The sequence below is a fragment of the Oncorhynchus kisutch genome, unplaced genomic scaffold (assembly GCF_002021735.2).
Source record: "Oncorhynchus kisutch isolate 150728-3 unplaced genomic scaffold, Okis_V2 scaffold1456, whole genome shotgun sequence".
NCBI classification, from domain to species: domain Eukaryota; kingdom Metazoa; phylum Chordata; class Actinopteri; order Salmoniformes; family Salmonidae; genus Oncorhynchus; species Oncorhynchus kisutch.
This window is the reverse complement of record NW_022263401.1, coordinates 16,771-30,498: the sequence shown is the minus strand read 5'-3', so window position 1 is coordinate 30,498 and position 13,728 is coordinate 16,771. Positions and strand designations below refer to the sequence as shown.

Genomic DNA, 13,728 nt, shown 5'->3' with positions numbered 1-13,728 from the left:
ATCACAAATGGTGCCTTATTCCCTAGTGCACTACTTCTGACCAGGGTGAGCGCTAGGGTGCCATTTGGGACAAGGAGAGAATGTCAGAGAGATCAAGGTCACGGGGTAATCTATAACGCAGGTCTAACTAGCTACCTACTTCACTCCTCACTGATAGACTAGCTGCATCTTACAGTACACAAACACACTTCCCCCATTACGTTGCCAATTCAATTATTGAAGAATCTGTTAAATAACTTCAAAGTTAACAATTATTCTTTAGTGTCTTGCTTGCCTGTAATATCAGTTATTCTAGGACCAAAAGGCCTACTGTCTACCTCCGTCTTAGTTGTTTTCTTGTTGTTGAGGCCATTGGAGTGGAAACAGTAGCCAGGACAAAGCCTACACAACATCCCCAGTCAGCCAGCCAGTCAGTCAGCGAGTCAGTCAGTCAGCGAGCCAGTCAGCGAGCCAGTCAGTCAGTGTAAACTGATCCAGGTAATTGTATCCAGCAGCACCATTGAGCTCCACTAGTCAGCTCACAGATAGGGAGGGTGAGGGCTGCTGCTGCACCTACATAAACAGATTGTGTCTCAAATGTCACCCTATTCCCTATATAGTGCACTCCCTATATAGGGCCAATAGGGCTCTGGACTGGTCAAAAGTAGTGCACTACATAGGGAACATGGTAGATCCTCTTCCACCAGAAACTCTGTACTTCATAATATTATCAGCCAGCACACCATAATGTCAGACCATGTCTGTGTGTAAACAAACAAGTATATCCCTTCACCACTAATTTACTAGGTATCAGTGAGTACATACAGAGATATAGGCATATCCATAGCTAGCCAACTAATGAAGAAGCCGGTTAGCTAGCTTCCTGTAACATGATGCCAATGCACTGCACTGAATATACGTCTACCGTCAATGGAAAAATGTGAACTACAATCCCAACTCTGTGTTTTAACGTTTAGAAACGTCAATCTTTCATCAGCGAGAAAGAATCCCTTTAATAAATGTTAAAAACACACACAAAAAAACACTAGTAGTTTTGCACTGATCTGTACAGCTACGGGCGCCTCGACCTCCATCCAACAAAACTACACTTCAGCTACACTTCCCGAGTTACACTTACACTAGGTAGCTAATTTGCTGTAACATGCAGATATGACCGTTGGAACACTAACCCTATATAAAAGGTGTGTATCAATTTAACATGATTTCTCGCTGATATGAAAGATAAAGTCATTGTGCATTCAAAACCATACGGCAAGCAATGCGTGTTAATGTCCAGCCCGAAGGTCAGGACTCAACAAAACTCCCCCCTACAGAAGACGTCTTGCTCCAATGACTCTTGTGTGTAATGTAATGGAACTGAGACTCATTAAGGGCTAGTGTTGTTCTAACTAGCTAGATAAACCACTTGACTTTGATACCCTGTAGTCGTGGGAAATGAAGTTGATGTCTGTTGACAGTGAGATGACAACCCTGAGCTATGAGAATTATGTCACGATGAGAAAATATATAACTAGCGAGCTTGTTGAGAAACAAATACAATTTCGTTAGCTACTAATGTTAGCTAGCTTTGAAACAACAACAGACCCATTTGAGATTAGACAGGTGTCTTAAACTGGCAGGCTAAGTAATGCTGTGATTAGATATCTAGCTAGTAAACTAGATACGTAGATCTTAATAGTTAACGTTAGCCAGTTAACTGTGAGCATAAATGAGACAGACGTGTTTGCTTTTGAAAACACCAGCAATGTTTTATTTAACTAACTCTGGTCCAAGGGCCTATGTCGGATACAGCCCATATTGCAGATCCAGAGCATGAGCTAGTGTGGCGGTAGATATAGCACTTCGTCAGCACTTCAGCAACATACTTACTTAAAGTAGCTATATTGAAGCCAGTCACTAAACAACACCGTGTGAAAAAAAATCCTTGATGGATGAATTGAAATATTCAGGGCATTGAAGAAGGCTCTTGCGGCATAATGCCACACGTAATGCCCTGGACCAGAGCTAACAACTAGCTCGCTAATAGCTACTTGGCTAGCTATTTCCCTCTTACCTTCAGATGTTGTAGCTATGGCATGTTCATCTCACAACCGGGATGTGCAGATAAACTAAGATGTACGAAACAAAATGTTGATTTAGAGTAAATACCTGTTATGATAATTAGCGTAGCAGGTGCCTGGACTGTAGCTAGCTACACTGCCTCTCTCTATCAAGCTACTGTTACTGCATCTCTCCACTTCACTCTGTTGGCATGATAACAAACGAATAAAACAATTGTGCCGATTCGTTACTTTCTGTAATGCCAGCCCAAATGTTTTAATTGGTAAAATCCTCCTTTTATTTGTTTATTTAGCTTAGATTAAATAAGAGTTAGTGTTGATTTACTATTTAAAAATATATATTTACAAAACATGAGGTCTTCTGGGTAAAGTGCGTAGGTAACTATACTTTCCTGGCATGGCATGTAGGTGTAGAGTATACACCTGTGATGAACACATCGCTGCTCACATGGAATTGCCACATATCCTTTGTTCATACTGTAATAATGTTAACATAGGTTATAGCCTACACCAGCTGTGCTGTGCTCACAGACACACCTAGACAAGTGCACAAGCTGCATCTATTTTATTCAGCTGAACATGAGAAATATTGTAATTCAAGTTGAGAGGGAGATAGAGAGAGAAAGAAAGAAAGAGACAGACAGACAGGCAGACACACAGACTGGCAGAGAAAGTCAAAGGCAGGCACAGGCAGGCAGGCAGGCAGGCAGGCAGGCAGGCAGACAGAGGCAGACAGAGGCAGACAGACAGGCAGAAAGATACAGAGTTATAAATATTATTATCATGGGTTATAAGAATCCAATCCATTCAGTGAGATTGTTCTTCCATTAAGAACTGCTATGCATGGCCTCTGTAGGCTAAGTGAACTCAACGACACCCACATAGAATAAGCTATTTGTCCTTTAATGTGTCTGACTGACACATTGTCACGGTCAACGTCTCAGAGAGATGAGGGTCCTTTTCCGGTCATCTGGCGTCGCTCAGCTGGAGAGAGAAAATACATTTAAACACATCTATGTTCTTGAAGGTGCCCTCAGCTCCCAGCAAATGAGACTTGGCTCCACAAGTCATTTATTCCTTGTTATAACTACACACTCATTTTGCATCCCAAATAGCACCCTTATCCCTATGTAGTGCACTAATTTTGACCACAGCTGGTCAAAGGTAGTGCACTATATAGGTAATAGGGTGCCATTTGGGAGTCCGCCACAGTCAGTCCACATTCAATATTGACATCCACAAATCTGGAGCCTGCTATGGTAGCAATACACAGTCATTGACTGAGCCTCAGAACTCTATCTGGCTATTTGTGCTCATGGGACTCAGATTAGGTTGAGCAATCACTCCAACCAGATTAGATTACTGTGTAACGTACAATCATGTCAGATCGTCTCTATAATCTTTTAGGATTACATCACATTGTTACCAATGGATATCATAAAATCAGTCAAGCCATATAACAGCTGATGTTTCTAGGGTTAAGTGCCTTGCTCAAGGGCACATCAACAGATGTTTCACCTAGTCTGTACAGGGATTCAAACCAGTGACCTTTTGGTTACTGGCCCAACACTCTTAACCACTAGGCTACCTACCGCTACAAAATAATGTCTATAAACAGACATCTTGAAATCATAAAAAATAAATAAATATAATTTTAAGTAGATAAAAAAGGTGCTACATCTTATTAATAGGAATGTGATAATAATGTTACTATGGAACAGTACATAGACTTACATTCCAGTGGTAACAGTTTGGTAAAGAAACACCAGGTGGCGGTACAGAGCATAAACAAACCATCACGAGAGTCGTGCTGAGCATTCCATTGACAGCCCGACGAAACAAAAACAGACCCTTACCTTAACTCCAACCTTAACCCCTAACCTTTCCCTCATTTTAACAATTTTGTCTTTTAAATATCAGTTTGTAAGTCAGACACATCCCCTTAGTTTTTCCCCGAGGCATCCCAGGCTGAGGAAAGCAGTTTGAAAGGGGCAATCTGTGATTGGTACAGCCCATGTTGGACTTTTAAATGAATTATAATACCCATTGATTCTTGAAGAATAGAACTTCTAAATGAGCTTATTAGTTCGTCTGTCAGAACCCATCAGAACCTAATCAGCTAGTTTCACTCAATTGTTTGTAAACAATGCAATTGTAAATCAAAACAGTCAACTGAAATACTGATGGTCAGTCCTTTCATTTTGATATCATGGATGGTCAGTCCTTTCATTTTGATATCATGGATGGTCAGTCCTTTCATTTTGATATCATGGATGGTCAGTCCTTTCATTTTGATATCATGGATGGTCAGTCCTTACATCCATAGCTCGGTCTATGTATTTGAGAGTGGTTACATTTCTGCAGCTCCATCCATCAATGTGTATTGCCAAAAAAGTGGTTGGGTAACCACTCTGTTATTGATGATTGCTTCTTTAACCCATTCCACTGCTCCTCCACATAACTGCATAACTTCCTGTCTGTAATCACTCAGTGACTGTGACAAAGGCATTTGTGTCTGTCAGGCAAGACGTCAAATGTCAAACCAGCGGACTCTACCTTATCTCTCATTCTCACACTGTCTCCATCCCTTCATCTCTCTCTCTCTCTCTCTTTCGCACTCTGTTTCAGACACATGCACACAGACTGCACACACACACACACACACACACACACACACACACACACACACACACACACACACACACACACCCTCTCGCTCTCCCATACGTATTTTATGCACACACACAATCTCCTTCCTTTCCTCCTCCCTCTCTCAGCTTGGCAGGGGCAGGACACAGACTCCCTTGTTTTCCTGATGGCTCGTTGTCAAGAGCTCCATACTGTGGTTCAGCCCTGTCAGAATGAAACACATTGAGCACCGGTACATTCCAAGATGACACATTTATTGGTCTACAAAAGTAGTCGTTTTAACAGAAGCAAGAGAAATGAAAATGTCTGAAGAGGAAGAGAGCACAACTAGGGAATTACTCCTTTAATGAACACAAACAAAACATGCTCTAATGCAAAATGTTACAATTCTCCATGAATGACTCAACTTGGTTTCATTCAGTTAGGAAATAGAGTCTAATAAGTCTGCGTGTCCCAAATAACACTATTCCCTACATAGTGCGCTACATTTGACCAGTTGAAAGTAGTGCTCTATATAAAGGAATAGATTGCCCTTTGGGACACAGACAAAGAGTTGTATTGCTCCTATGGGACTGGTTATATGCAGAATCCTCTGTTGAAAACCCAGAATAGAGAATGGACCTGTTAACCAGGGATCTTCTTTCCTGAGTCAGTCAGTCAGACAACACTAGCTACGTCAGACAGAAACAACCCCTTTACATGTTGTAGCAGACAGGCTTCTTTTACACTTCACACTAAACAACTGGGTTTGGTCAAACTTCTCATCCTAAATCCTCATCTGATGTCAATTGGTGAGAGAACAACTTGGTCAAACCTAACTTTATAGATAGTCTTGTAATTCAAAAGCATTCATCTTTTAATATTTAATTTAACAGGCACTGTTTTAAAAAAAATATGAAAATTGTCTTGTTCTTGATAAATGAAAAGGGAAACCCTATAGTACAACATCAACAACAGCACAACCTAACCTACATATGACACTCCATAATAACTACAGTTTGCTTTTCCAAAAAAGCAATAATAATTACTGCATCCCAAATGACACCCTATTCCCTAAGTACCGTAGTGCACTACTTTGAACCAGGGCCCATAGAGCTCTGGTCAAAAGAAGTGTCACTTGTAAGGAATAGGGTACCATTTGGTACATAACCATTGACTCGGGTCTTTTCCTTCCAACAGCAGTTTAATGCTTCACTAGGCTATAACACCACTGGTAGAAAGAACAAAAAGACATCGCACATGTTTTGTAAAGTCTAAAAACAAAAACTAGGAAAACCTATAATCTTGGCTTCTCAGATATACAATATGCTCAGATAGTACTTGTATTCTACAACCAAACCGGGGTTCAATTACTACTTGAAATTTTTCAAAAACATTCAGTTTGCTCTCGTCTAGTATGCCTGGAGTGCCTGATGGGTGGGGCTTGCAGCCCTTGTGACTATTCTATTGGTTCCATTGTGCCAGTCAAGCTCAGATAAAGTATTTGAAATTATATCAAATAGTATTTAAACCCAGGTCTGTCAACAACACAGGTGTACCGAAATGCTTTGCCTATAAAGCACATAGACACATTTTGTCATGTAAAAACCAAGGCCATGCTCAAAATATGTAGAAAATGGGAAGGCATGTTAACATCAGATTACAATCGGGGAGCAACGACATTCAGTTCAAACCAAAAGTCTTATTTTCTGCTGTTTTTCCGAGGCCATTGTAGGTCAGAGTGGGTTGAATGGTATTTGTGTTGTGGCAGGCTGCAGCTGTAGCCCCAAGGGCCGAGTTCAATCAAACACGCACTGCAGGTATTTCACATTGTGGAAAAGTCCTACTAGCTCCTGGGTTCCAGCAATACACCATCTCGTTCAAATCCAATAACAGTAACTCATTTCAATCAAATCCAAACCTGATTTCTTCCAATCTGCATTGATTGATTCATCAGTATTCATGCAGTTTTTTTTGTAAAAATGTAATGTTTTTTCTGTACTGCATGTTTGCTTGAATGTCAGTCCTATTAGAGGAGTTAGGATCATGAGACACAAAGTTACAAAACAAGCCTTTCTTGGGGCTTAGTCAGTAGTGGGTGGCAGGGTAGCCTAGTGGTTAGAGCGTTGGACGAGTAACCGAAAGGTTGCAAGGTCATATCCCCGAGCTGACAAGGTACAAATCTGTCGTTCTGCCCCTGAACAGGCAGTTAACCCACTGTTCCTAGACCAGTTAACCCACTGTTCCTAGACCAGTTAACCCACTGTTCCTAGGTGTCATTGAAAATAAGAATTTGTTCTTGCCTGACTTGCCTAGTTAAATAAAGGTAAAATACAAATTTAAAGGAGGCACCATTTACTAGGCCGTTGCAGATAGAGATATGAAGTATAGACTGGTTACCATTCCCTATTTCACATTAGACAGTCATGACTGTTCTACACAATATATTTCTATGTAAATGTTGTTGTGCCCCTCCAGAATAAGCCCCCGCCCCATGTTGTGAATCAGGAAGTGTTTGTGCTATCTCCCTCCCCACGTTCTTCCTGGATATACAGCACCACGGGAGTGAGTGACCTCTCAAGTTGACCCCTAGACCACAACTGACAGGCTGAACCACAGGCGAGATGCTAGAGTGACAGGTGAGACGCTAGAGTGACATGTATGACATTATTAAGAATAGAACACATCTTTTATTCTGCCTCCTGGTTTTAACCACAATTTGGTCTTTTATACATAGATGTATTATTAGGTTATTAGGTCTCTTAAGGATTTCCAATGTGAATCATATAGGCCTACTTATTTTCCCATGGGGCAACTGGATATTTGTTTGTATTTAAAATTAAGTAGTTTCACTAGGGATGTTTTCCCACTCCTACAGCCAGAAGTTGTAGTTTCACGAGGGATGTTTTCAACTCACTACAGCCAGATCAGCACCGACAATGAAATCAGCCCCCCGAAACACACTCAGCCTAACACAACATTAAGGATACAATACTGTTGAGGTCAGTGCATTGGGCTGGTTCATACAAACTCTCTCTCTCTGTCCTCTGTATTGCCTTCCTAATAGCCTACTGTAGTTTCCTTATGGAAATGAGTGCCTGTCATACCAAAAATAAAAAAAAGAGTTCTCTATCTTAGTACCTCAGGAAAACCCTGCGTGACCATCCAGGAGAAAAAGACAGAGTGGAGGACGTTATTGTTCTCTCACAGAAAAGACAGACCTGTGCATATGTAGCCCACTGAACAATTCTGCATCCCACAGAATATTGTAATGGATTGCCTACTGTAATGATGCACACATTCATTACCAACCACTCACTATCCCCCCATGCTGAATGTGATGCACTGTTCAGGGTTCAGTCAGTGCAGTGGCCTATCTTGGCAAAACCAAGGAAGGGTCCATTTGAAGCATCTTACAGGGAGGGTTAAACCAAGGAAGGGACCATTTGAAGCATCTTACAGGGGTAATCAAAGGAAGGGTCCATTTGAAGCATCTTACAGGGAGGGTTAAACCAAGGAAGGGTCCATTTGAAGCATCTTACAGGGAGGGTTAAACCAAGGAAGGGTCCATTTGAAGCATCTTACAGGGAGGGTTAAACCAAGGAAGGGTCCATTTGAAGCATCTTACAGGCAGGGTTAAACCAAGGAAGGGTCCATTTGAAGCATCTTACAGGGGTAATCCAAGGAAGGGTCCATTTGAAGCATCTTACAGGGGTAAACCAAGGAAGGGACCATTTGAAGCATCTTACAGGGAGGGTTAAACCAAGGAAGGGTCCATTTGAAGCATCTTACAGGGGTAATCCAAGGAAGGGTCCATTTGAAGCATCTTACAGGGGTAAACCAAGGAAGGGTCCATTTGAAGCATCTTACAGGGAGGGTTAAACCAAGGAAGGGTCCATTTGAAGCATCTTACAGGGGTAATCCAAGGAAGGGACCATTTGAAGCATCTTACAGGGAGGGTTAAACCAAGGAAGGGTCCATTTGAAGCATCTTACAGGGAGGGTTAAACCAAGGAAGGGTCCATTTGAAGCATCTTACAGGGAGGGTTAAACCAAGGAAGGGTCCATTTGAAGCATCTTACAGTGGTAATCCAAGGAAAGGTCCATTTGAAGCATCTTACAGGGAGGGTTAAACCAAGGAAGGGTCCATTTGAAGCATCTTACAGGGAGGGTTAAACCAAGGAAGGGTCCATTTGAAGCATCTTACAGGGAGGGTTAAACCAAGAAAGGGTCCATTTGAAGCATCTTACAGGGAGGGTTAAACCAAGGAAGGGACCATTTGAAGCATCTTACAGGGGTAAACCAAGGAAGGGACCATTTGAAGCATCTTACAGGGAGGGTTAAACCAAGGAAGGGTCCATTTGAAGCATCTTACAGGGGTAATCCAAGGAAGGGACCATTTGAAGCATCTTACAGGGGTAAACCAAGGAAGGGACCATTTGAAGCATCTTACAGGGAGGGTTAAACCAAGGAAGGGTCCATTTGAAGCATCTTACAGGGGTAATCCAAGGAAGGGACCATTTGAAGCATCTTACAGGGGTAAACCAAGGAAGGGACCATTTGAAGCATCTTACAGGGAGGGTTAAACCAAGGAAGGGACCATTTGAAGCATCTTACAGGGAGGGTTAAACCAAGGAAGGGACCATTTGAAGCACTGTACAGAGGGATGTCTGACTACAGCAAAGAAAATAAACACCAAACCCCTCAACCTTCAACGTTATCATCACTTAAAGGTGCTACAGCCCCAAAACCCAATTTCTCCGTAACATGAAGGAGACTCACAATTGAGCCTTTTACTTTGTGTTTTGGTCCAGCAGCTTCAAACAGCTGGAAAAACGATATGTTTTATTATTGAACATATGTTTAGTTACACCCCTCAAACTCAACTCTGGACCTCCCAAAAAAAGCAGTGGAACTGTGTTGGACACCAGGTGGGTGATATTAATGATCAGTAAGAACAGAAAACCAGCAGGCTCTGGACTTCGTAGGGTCAGAAGTGAATACCCCTGCCCTACACTATTCAGTGCTTGTTTTCTCACATAAACTGAAATTGAGCGAACAGTGTAGAATGTTTTTTAATCAAGAAATTACAGAGATTTTTACATTGGCTACCTGACCCGATTTCCAAAAGATAACACAGCCACAAAGTCAAAACAGCTTTCCCATTTTGACAACAGATGCCTCTCCAATGGGAGAAATCAATAGGCAAATATTACAGCCAGCTAAGTAATACTGTGAAACACTATCATTCCACTATTACAATGGCAGTTTTAAAATCCTGTGTAGCACCTTTAATCCAAAGTCCCTCCCTACTCATCTACAACTTAGAGCTGACTTGCGGCTTTCCTGTTAGGCGCATCCCAAATGGCACCCTATTCCATACATTGGGCCCTGGTCAAAAGTAGTGCACGTAGGGTCAAACGTGTCTTGGGTTAGGGTTAAAGTTAGGGTCAAAGTTGTGCATTATGTAGGGGCAACCGAAGAATGAGCGCTCCCTCCAACAACTAAGCCCAGTAAGAGACAATATAGAGAATGAGAGATCCAACAACTAAGCCCAGTAAGAGACAGACAATATAGAAAAGGAGAGATCCAACAACTAAGCCCAGTAAGAGACAGACAATATAGAAAAGGAGAGATCCAACAACTAAGCCCAGTAAGAGACAGACAATATAGAAAAGGAGAGATCCAACAACTAAGCCCAGTAAGAGACAGACAATATAGAAAAGGAGAGATCCAACAACTAAGCCCAGTAAGAGACAGACAATATAGAGAAGGAGAGATCCAACAACTAAGCCCAGTAAGAGACAGACAATATAGAGAAGGAGAGATCCAACAATTAAGCCCAGTAAGAGACAATATAGAGAAGGAGAGATCCAACAACTAAGCCCAGTAAGAGACAATATAGAGAAGGAGAGATCCATCAACTAAGCCCAGTAAGAGACAATATAGAGAAGGAGAGATCCATCAACTAAGCCCAGTAAGAGACAGACAATATAGAAAAGGAGAGATCCAACAACTAAGCCCAGTAAGAGTCAATATAGAGAAGGAGAGATCCAACAACTAAGCCCAGTAAGAGACAATAGAGCGCTTTGATGGAGCACAATAGCTCCCCTTGGCACCATGTGATGTCCGTGTGCCCCATTCTTGCTCTCCTGGCTCAGTTTTGAGAGAGCGAGAGATAGATAGAGAGATGCAGTGGGCCATAGAGAGAGAGAGATATATAGACAGAGCGATTTATATATTATATTATCTACCTCACTTGCTTTGGCAATGTTAACACGTTTCCCATGCCATTAAAGCCCTTGAATTGAATTGAATTGAGAGAGAGAGAGAGAGAGAGAGAGAGAGAGAGAGAGAGAGAGAGAGAGAGAGAGAGAGAGAGAGAGAGAGAGAGAGAGAGACAGTGGGTCCATAGAGAGAGAGAGAGGGGTCAAGAGGCAGAGCGATGCAGTGGGCCATAGACATGGGGCAGTGTGTTGTTAGAGGCATATCAGTGATGTAGTGGTAATTAACAAATCGGTGAGTGAACTCTGATCCCTGTTTGTGGTGAGTAAAGTAACGCTGTATATATTTTAAAATATTTTTTCTGCAATAGGTGAGTAAATGCTTACGCAGAATACAAAAGGTGTGTAAAGCTGCGATCACGTGAATTTACCCTCCACTAAACCACTGAGTCATATGATGCTCCACTAAACCACTGAGTCATATGATGCTCCACTAAACCACTGAGTCATATGATGCTCCACTAAACCACTGAGTCATATGATGCTCCACTAAACCACTGAGTCATAGGATGCTCCACTAAACCACTGAGTCATATGATGCTCCACTAAACCACTGAGTCATAGGATGCTCCACTAAACCACTGAGTCATATGACAGTTATTGGTGAACAGTAGTAGCTCTGTGTGTTGATGAAGTGGTGGGCACTGGTCCAAAGTAGTGCACTAAATAGGTAACACACTCTTAGAAAAAAAGCATTCCAAAAGGGCTCTTCTGCTGTCCCCATAGGAGAACGAACCCATTCTGGTTCCAGGTAACAGTAAAACTGACTATCCTACCGATCCTCGACTTCGGCGATGTCATCTACAAAATTGCTTCCAACACTCTACTCAGCAAACTGGATGCAGTTTATCACAGTGCCATCCGTTTTGTCACTAAAGCACCTTATACCACCCGCCACTGCGACTTGTATGCTCTAGTCGGCTGGCCCTCGCTACATATTCGTCGCCAGACCCACTGGCTCCAGGTCATCTACAAGTCCATGCTAGGTAAAGCTCCGCCTTATCTCAGTTCACTGGTCACGATGGCAACACCCATCCGTAGCACGCGCTCCAGCAGGTGTATCTCACTGATCATCCCTAAAGCCAACACCTCATTTGGCCGCCTTTCGTTCCAGTACTCTGCTGCCTGTGACTGGAACGAATTACAAAAAAAAAAAAAAAAATGTTTTTAATTTTTTTTAAATAAATAATAAACAAAAAAATCGCTGAGGTTGGAGACTTTTATCTCCCTCACCAACTTCAAACATCAGCTATCTGAGCAGCTAACCGATCGCTGCAGCTGTACCTAGTCTATTGGTAAATAGCCACCCATTTTCATCTACCTCATCCCCATACTGTTTTTATTTATTTACTTTTCTGTTCACCAATATCTCTACCTGTACATGACCATCTGATCATTTATCACTCCAGTGTTAATCTGCAAAATTGTAATTATTCGCCTACCTCCTCATGCCTTTTGCACACAATGTATATAGACACCCCTTTTTTTCTACTGTGTTATTGACTTGTTAATTGTTTACTCCATGTGTAACTCTGTGTTGTCTGCTCACACTGCTATGCTTTATCTTGGCCAGGTCGCAGTTGCAAATGAGAACTTGTTCTCAACTAGCCTACCTGGTTAAATAAAGGTGAAATTAAAAAATTAAAAACACCCATTCTGGTTCCAGGTAAACACCCATTCTGGTTCCAGGTAAACACCCATTCTGGTTCCAGGTAAACGCCCATTCTGGTTCCAGGTAAACACCCATTCTGGTTCCAGGTAACACCCATTCTGGTTCCAGGTAACGCCCAAAAGGGTTCTTCTGCTGTCCCCATAAAATAACCCATTCTGGTTCCAGGTTACCACCCATTCTGGTTCCAGGTTAACACCCATTCTGGTTCCAGGTAGATACACTCCTAGAATAAAAAGGTGCTAAGGTGCCATTTCAGATGCGGAAATTGGTTGAATCAATGTTGTTTCCACATCATTTCAACAACCAAAAAAGTATTTGTGATGACGTTGAATCAATGTGGAAAACTGATTGGATTTGCAAAAAGTCATCAACAAAAGGATCTTCTTTTCACCCAACGTTTAACCTAAATCCAATAACATGGTGGAATTCTTTGTTGATTTCACGTTGAAGTCACGTTGAATTCACGTTCATTGACAACTCAACCAAATTTAAATCAAAACTAGATGTTGAACTGACGTCTGTGCCCAGCTGGTATGCTACCATAGAAAAACATGGCTGCTGTACATTCATAACACCATTCAGCCTTCCTATTCTTCAAAACAATCAACCGCTGATCCATAACCGCTAACCGCTAGCTAACGGAACAGTCTGTAAACTTCAAGAGGTACCGGTTACAGTTTCGGGTCAACTGTTTTTTATTTTGGGCAAAACATTTCACTTCGGTGTTCCCTAATGAATACGATCCTGGTTTAAAAAATGCTCAAGTGTGGAAGAGAATCCACCATTTGCATATACAGTAATAATCTGGTCTGTGATAGCGAGGTTTTTGTGGAATGGTTGTTTAGGCTGGCCATCGCTGGGTGTTGTTTTCACTATGGGGTTTTTCTTCATTTACAAGTCAGAGTCCAGTTAAGCAAACTCCTTAAAGGGATAGTTCACTCCAAGATAGGAGGCTAGGATGTTTTCAAACCTAGAAACACCACCTGAGTCCATATTCCACACCACGTGTTGTGTTGTCTAGACTCTGCTGTGAGCCTTTGGAGAAACCTACAGTTCTCATCTAGAACCCAAAGGAATAGGAAAGA

The 13,728-nt window shown here is 41.9% G+C and overlaps 1 pseudogene; it reads right to left on the bottom strand.

Moving 5' to 3' along the window:
- The window catches only part of LOC109876495 (aftiphilin-like), a 29,871-nt pseudogene extending 27,534 nt beyond the window's left edge, over positions 1 to 2,337 (bottom strand).
- Positions 2,338 to 13,728: the final 11,391 nt, after the last annotated feature.